Here is a 7,336-nt window from a genome sequence, read left to right on the forward strand (position 1 = left end):
ACAGGAGGAGGCCCTGGGAGGTGCTGTCCAGAGCCTGCCTGTCCCTTAAATCCAGAGGGACCAAGCTGTCCGTGGAGAGGGGAGGAGAGGGGTCAGAGCACGGCATCCATTGCACACACTGTGCTGTCCTCGGCGTCTTAAGGGGGCCTGGTGGGTTCAAGTCCCAGATGGTTCAAGTACCATCTCATCCAGGATGAGATGCTAACCCTCTTGAGCTCATTCCAAAAGTCTTTTAGAAGCTGAAGTGCTCAAAGGAGACCATCATGGGACTCTGGGGTTCTTCCACAGTCTAGTCTAAAGGTTGGCTTGGAATCCAGGCGGGACTCTGGGGTTCCACAGTCTAGTCTAAAGGTTGGCTTGGAATCCAGGAGTCCTGCTCCCCAGACTCCAGTCCCTCCTGCCTCCCCTCATCCCGACTTTACCTCCAGTTTCTCGAACCATCTCTTTGGCTCCCTCATCAAACTGCAAGTGTCACGTGTACCCCAGACAGACGGCAAGACAGTCCGGTGGAAAATGTCCCAGTTTCTCTGGGACTCAAAGAGGGTGTGGGGGTCCCTGGGAGCCCCAATAAGGACAGCCTCACCCTCCCTCCCTGCCTGCCTGTGGGGCCAGTGTAGCACTCACCTGGGCAGAGCACCTTGGGGTCCCCCTTGTCCCGGGGAGGCGGATGGCACTGCTGGACCCGTCTCTGGCACAAGGTGACTTCCCCACCTAGTTCCTGCTGCTAAGAAGGGCTGGTCAGGCAGGCCCTCAGGTGCCAGGCAGCCCTTCCTGGGCACAGACTTTCCTGGCATCTTGTGGGCAAGAAGGCTGGGGGTGGGGCAGTGGGGCAGGGAACGGGTGAAAGTGTCTCTAATAGAACTTGTCCCCAGCCCTTGAACCCACTCCCTTTCTGGACTCTGTGGGGCACAAGTCCAGGAAGCCATGGGCCCTCAGGGCCCAGGAGAGGGGTGATCGAGGGAGGCTGAGATGAGCCAGGCCTCTGCCCCATCCTGTCCCCCCACCCCCACCCCGCCCCACAGGCCAGCTTGGCCCAGGCTGCGGTGTTTGCTTTTCCTGTCTCTACACTGACTCCATTCAGAGCAGCCTTTCTCCACCCCCAGCCGGTGGCCAGTGAGCCAGGGCACCAGGGAGAGAGATCACCACCCCCACCCTCCCCCCTTCACACCCTCCTATCAGCTTCAAGGGCTTCCTAGTTTTTTTTGTGGGTTTTTTTGTGGGGGGACACAGAAGTAGGAGGACTGGGGCAGAGGGGGCCCACCCCAGAGGAGAAGAGGGAAAGAGGGAAACCAAATGGAGAAGAGGGTGGTGGGGAAAGAGGAACATGAAGTGAGGGGCAAGGAGACACGGGATGTAGAAGGGGCTGGTGGAGACAGGCCTCCTAATGGAGGAGGCTCCAGGTAGAGGTGGGCAAGGCAGCCGGGCACAGAAGCGGGCACAGGAGCAGGGAGCGCCTTTCCAGGCTGACCTGGGGCCCCAGCCTGGCTCTGTGCCATCAAAGCTGGCAGGGCCTGAGGTGGACCCTGAGGCTGGGGCTACTGACTCCCATCTGAGAACCAGTCTCCTCCTCCTCGTCCCTCACAGGGTCCAGGCAGGGCTGTGACCTGGGCTGGGGCCAGGGGGAGGAGGCGGGTGAAAAGTTTCCCCAAGTCAGAAGGCCATGGGGGAGGCATCTCAAGGGGTCCTGCTCTTTGCTCTCTCTGACTGTCAGGTTGGTACATAAAGGGGGTAGAAAGGTCAGATTCGGCCTTTCAGGCCCGTGGGAAAAACTCTGCCCATTTCCCTAATCCATATTTATTGGTGTGAGACACTGGGGTGGGAGGAAGCCCCCGCCCTCACCCACCATCCCAGCCAGGCCAGGTTAGCACTAAGAACAGGCTCCATGTCACCCAAATCCTACTCTTTGTCTCCAGATTGGCTCCAGAGTCCTCCCCCTTCCCTCCTCCCCTTTGCTCCCCCCACCCTCCTTTGGGGTTGCCAAGCAACTGTGGAAGGGTAGCTGAAATATTTTCTTTATTACAAGCAAAAGCAAGACAGCATCATGGCCCCAGGAGGAGAGCAGGGTGGGGGCTGGGGGACAGGGCATCTTGTGCTCTGGGGGAACCTGATACCTCAGTGTGCCCGGGCATGGGCAGTGGGAAGACAGGGCTTCAGAGCCCCAGGGAAGGCAGGAGATGGGAGAGTGGTGATGGTGATGGGAGGGGGAGGTGCACAGACACTGACCGTCCACCTAATGCTAAAAGGAGAAGCAGTGCCCAGAGACCAGGCCCCAGGCCCTCACCTGTCACCCACCTGCTGTGCATTCTGGGCCAAGTCACTTCCCTCCTCTGGGCCCAAGTTTCCTCCTTGATCAAATGGGGAGCATGGCATGTATTATCTCATTTAATGTTCACATGAACCCCAGGAGGCATTTATTTTTCCCATCTCACTGGTTAGAAAGCTGAGTCTGGGAGATGGGAAGTAATGTGTCTAGCAGGGAAGGGGCAGAGGTGAGAGCCTTGAACCTGAACTTTTTTAAAAAAATGTATTCTTATTGAGTTCAGAGAGGGAGGGAGAGAGGGAGAGAGAGAGAGAGAGATAGAAACATCAACGATGAGAGAGGATCATTGATTGGCTGCCTCCTGCACATACCCCACTAGGGATTGAGCCTGCACCCTGGGAATGTGCCCCTGACTGGAATCGAACCCAGGACCCCCCAGTTCATAGGCCGACGCTCTGTCCACCGAGTCAAACCAGCCAGGGCAAGAACTCTTTTTTAATATCAGCTTTACTGAAATGTAACTCACATACAATTTGCCCATTTAAAATGGACATTTTAAGCCCTAGCTGGTTTGCCTTAGCAGATAGAGCGTCAGCCCATGGACTGAAGGGTCCTGGGTTCAATTCCAGTCAAGGGTATGTACATTGGTTGCAGGCTCGATCCCTAGCCTGGGCTCAGGAATTGATGTGTCCCTCTCACATCGCTGTTTCTCTCTCTCTGTTTCCCTCCCTCCCTTACACTCTCTCTAAAAATCAATGAAAAAATATCGTCAGGTAAGGATTAACAACAACAACAAAAAAAGTGGAGCTAAAATAAAGACATTTAAAAATAAAATGGACAACCTAATGGTTTTTAGTGCATTCACAGAGTTGTGCGACCATTGCCACAATCAGTTTTAGGACATTTTCATCACCCCCTGAAGCAAGCCTGTACTCATTAGCCTTCACTCATTTCTCCCACTTCCCCTCCCTCCAGCCCCTGGCAACCACTAATCTGCTTTCCATCTCTATAGATTTTCCTCTTCTGGATATTGCTACAAACGGAACCCGACAATATGTCTGTGTCCCGACTCCTAACTTCCCATGGCGCCGACCTCACTGGGTGCTGGGTAACCTAGTGAGGTGTCAGCCGGTGGCCTGGTTAAGGACGAGGGCTTTGCTGCCTAACCTTGGCTGCACTCAGTAGCTCTGTTCTCTCGCTGAGCCTCAGGTCCCTGGTCTGCAGAATCAGGAGGAGAAGGCATTTCTCACAAAGCTGTAGTGATCCACGGAAGTGCTAGCCAGTGCCCAGGGCCTGGACGGTATTGTGAACTGGGTCACAGTGCTCCACGTAGCTGCCTGTCTGCTTGTCGCTTCGCCCAGGCACTCGGTAAAAGTTAGCCCCTTCTAAGGGTTAGGCATTGTTCTCGGTGCTGGGGATACAACAATGGATAGGACGAGATCCCTGTCCACGCAGGGCTGACATTCTGATGGAGAGACAAGTACGACAGGCAGTCAGAGGCTTTTGAGGAGGACTGATGCATGCAATGGAGACCATAGCACAGCATCAAGGGATGAAGCCGCCCAGGTGGGTGGAGGTGGCTGCTGCAGTTTCAAAGGTGCCCGCCCCTGCCTCCCCTATCTCATGGAGAGGACCATCTTTTATAAACTGAAACATGTTACGCAGGGCAGAGGGTTCTTACTAGTAGGATCCCCTCTGCGTGAAGACAATGGCCTGGCTTTGTCATCTTCTGAGACTGGGGATGTGTCAGATTGTCCATTCACCTCTGAAGGGAGGCCACGCAGCTGGTCACCATGTAAGAGCACTGGCTACTCTTAGAGAACTTAGTACAATTGTGCGATTGGAGCCCGGAGCAGGCAGGGCCTGGCCTGGGGCATACTGAGTGGTGGCACAGTCTTTCTGCTACCACAGCTGTGTGTGTGTAGATCATGATACAACTTTACTGCAGGCTTCAGCGAACCTGGGTTGATGGGAACATCTGGGACAGGACTCCGGGGTTGAAAACATCTGGCACAGCCTGACCGAACGGTTGCTCCCTGGGCACCTGTCTGCCATGCTTTGGGCCTTGAGCCTGCCTTTGAAGCACAGAATTGAAGCCATAGCAAGAAGGAAGCTCCCTTTTCGCCCCTTCAATGAACCCACCCACAGCAATGCCTCTAGTCCAGCAGTTCTCAACCTGTGGGTCGCGACCCCTTTGGGGGTCGAACGACCCTTTCACAGGGGTCGCCTAAGACCATCGGAAAACACATATATAATTACATATTGTTTTTGTGATTAATCACTATCTTTAATTATGTTCAATTTGTAACAATGAAATTGGGGGTCACCACAACATGAGGAACTGTATTAAAGGGTCGCGGCATCAGGAAGGCTGAGAACCACTGCTCTAGTTCCACACCTAGAACCTCAGCTGATTGGCTGCACTCATGCACCCAGTCAATTCTTTATTCATTCATCTTTCACTCAAGTTTCTCTACGTCTGTTTTTTCAACCATCTATCTGTCTGTCCATCCACCCACTCACTTAGTTACTACTCCAATAAGGCATTCATTCATTCAACAAATGTTTACTGAGCATGTCCTTTGTGCTGGGCACCGTGTTTGGTCAAATGCCACCTCTAGGGGGCTGGGTGGAGGGAGGCACAGAGGGGAAAATGGGGGACATCTGTAATACCTTCAACAATAATTTTTTTAAAAAGCCAGTTCTGGGAGGAAGAACATGCTTAACGGGCAGCGTGGACAACTTTGCTACCTTCTTCCTGAGACTTGGTGTTAAGAAGGGATAATGGAGCCCTGGCTGGTTTGGCTCACTGGATAGAGCGTCGGCCTGGGGTCTGAAGGTTCCCAGGTTCAGTTCTGGTCAAGGGCGTGTACCTTGGTTGCGGGCACATCCCCAGTAGGGCGTGTGCAGGAGGCAGCTGATCGATGCTTCTCTCTCATTGATGTTTCTAACTCTCTATCCCTCTCCCTTCCTCTCTGTAAAAAATCAATAAAATATATTTTTTTAAAAAAGAAGGGATAATGGAGAGAGCAGAGGCTAGGAACGCTGAGCGCATGCATGAGTCTGAACATGTATCTGCATGGGCGTGTAGATAATGACACAACTTTACTGCAAGCCAATGCAAGGTGTGTTTGGATCCTCCTAATACCACAGCCATCTCTAGGGAGGCAGGACGGGCATAATGGCCCCATTTCACAGAGGCAGTAACTAAGGTTCAGTCTATTGGAGTTCACCTGCCCTGGAAGCCCAGGCAATGAATGCTGCCTCTTCCAGAAGGTTTCCCACAGTGCGCCTGTTGGGACGGATCACTGACCTCCTGCAATCCCAGAGGACTACGCTAATACTTCAGTTAGTGTTTTCTGGAGGCTCTGCTTCCTTCATTGGTGCTGGCTGTGTATTTGTGTGTCTGCTTGCCCACTGGATGGATACTTCTAGAGAGGCAATATCAGACTCTGTTCATCTTTCCTTCCCCCGACCCTCTCCCCTCAGCCTCCAACATACACACAATGCACCTCAGGTGCTCACTAAATGTTACTCATTGCCAAGTGGCCTGCCTAAGGCCACCAGGACTGTTTAGAACAGTTTTGGCCCTAGCCGGTTTGGCTCAGTGGATAAGAGTGTTGGCCTGTGGACTGAAGAGTCCTGGGTTTGATTCCAGTCAAGGGCATGTACCGTGGTTGCAGGCTTGATCCCTGGCCTGGGTCAGGACATGTGCAGGAGGCAACCAATTGATGTGTCTCTCTCACATCGATGTTTCTCTCTTGTCTCTCCCCCTCCCATCCACTCTCTCTAAAAATCAATGGGAAAATATCCTCAGGTGGAGATTAACAAAAGAACAGCTTTGAACCCTGCTCTGCCATCACCTAAACCCAGGCCACCATCAGCTCTCACCTGCAAACCAGTAGTCCCCATTTTTAGGACTCCTATAGTCCAGCTTGCCCAACCCCCCTCGCCAATCCTTTATACATTATCCCTAGCAAACCTTTAAAAATGTAAATCTGGTCCCACCAGCGTGGCTCAGTGGCTGAGTGGCAACTTATGAACCAGGAGATCACGGTTCGATCCCTGGTCAGGGCACATGCCTGGGTTGTGGGCTCGATCCCCAGGAGGGGGCTTGCAGGAGGCAGCTGATCGATGTTTCTCTCTCTCTCCCTCTTCCTCCCCCTCTCTGAAATCAATAAAAACATGTTTTTTAAAAATGTAAATCTGAACGTGGCAGACCTTTTAGGATCCCCACTGGGTTAGGATAAAATCACATAGCATCCCAGTGTCCTATAAGGTCAGGCAGGGTCACTCTAGCATTATCTGAAACTTCCCTTCCTCTCTGCGCCCTAGGCCCCCCAGATTTTTCTTTCTCAGAACTCACCAAGTTCTTTTTGCTCATTAGCTTTTAGCGGGCTGTTCCCTCTGCCTACAACAGTACCAGTGCCAGCGCCCCGCCCACCATCACCTAACTCCCCACCGCTCAGGGTGGCTCCCTCCACCACGTGTCCTGCCTCCCCTGTGCATCTCCTTTGGGGACCCCTGCTGAGCCCCTCACTACTAGCACACAGTAGGTATTCTATACATATTTGTTCAATGACTAGCAATAGGACCCCTCTTGTCTCCTCAGTTTCCGAGGGTGAGAGTGAGGTGAGTGAGCCCTTTTCTGCCAGGACTGATGGCTTTAAAGAGCCCTGACATTCCCCGGAGGCTGAGGAGCCCTCCTTCTGGGATGCAGCTGACCAATGGGGTCTGAGGGTTCCCAGGTCATGCAGAGACCACCTTGGCCACTACGACAAGGTGTGCTGCTGCCAGGCCAGGGCAAGACTAATTTATAAGGAGACCCTGGGTATTCTCCTGGGTCTGGAGCTCCACCCCCCTCCCCCTCTGTTTTTCTTTTCTCTTTTTGGGGGGAGGGAGGGATGGGTTCTGGAGTTTTGAGTATGAATTCACATCAGTCCCCTCCGTAACTGTGGAGTAAAGGCTGGCAAACTGTAGTGTGCAGCAGGCTCCAGAGCCCCGGGTTCCGACTCTGGCTCCATCATCACCTGCCAGTTGCATGGACTAGGAACTTAACTGCCACCAATCTCCGTT

This window comes from Myotis brandtii, unplaced genomic scaffold (genome assembly GCF_000412655.1).
Source record: "Myotis brandtii unplaced genomic scaffold, ASM41265v1 scaffold68, whole genome shotgun sequence".
Lineage (NCBI taxonomy): Eukaryota > Metazoa > Chordata > Mammalia > Chiroptera > Vespertilionidae > Myotis > Myotis brandtii.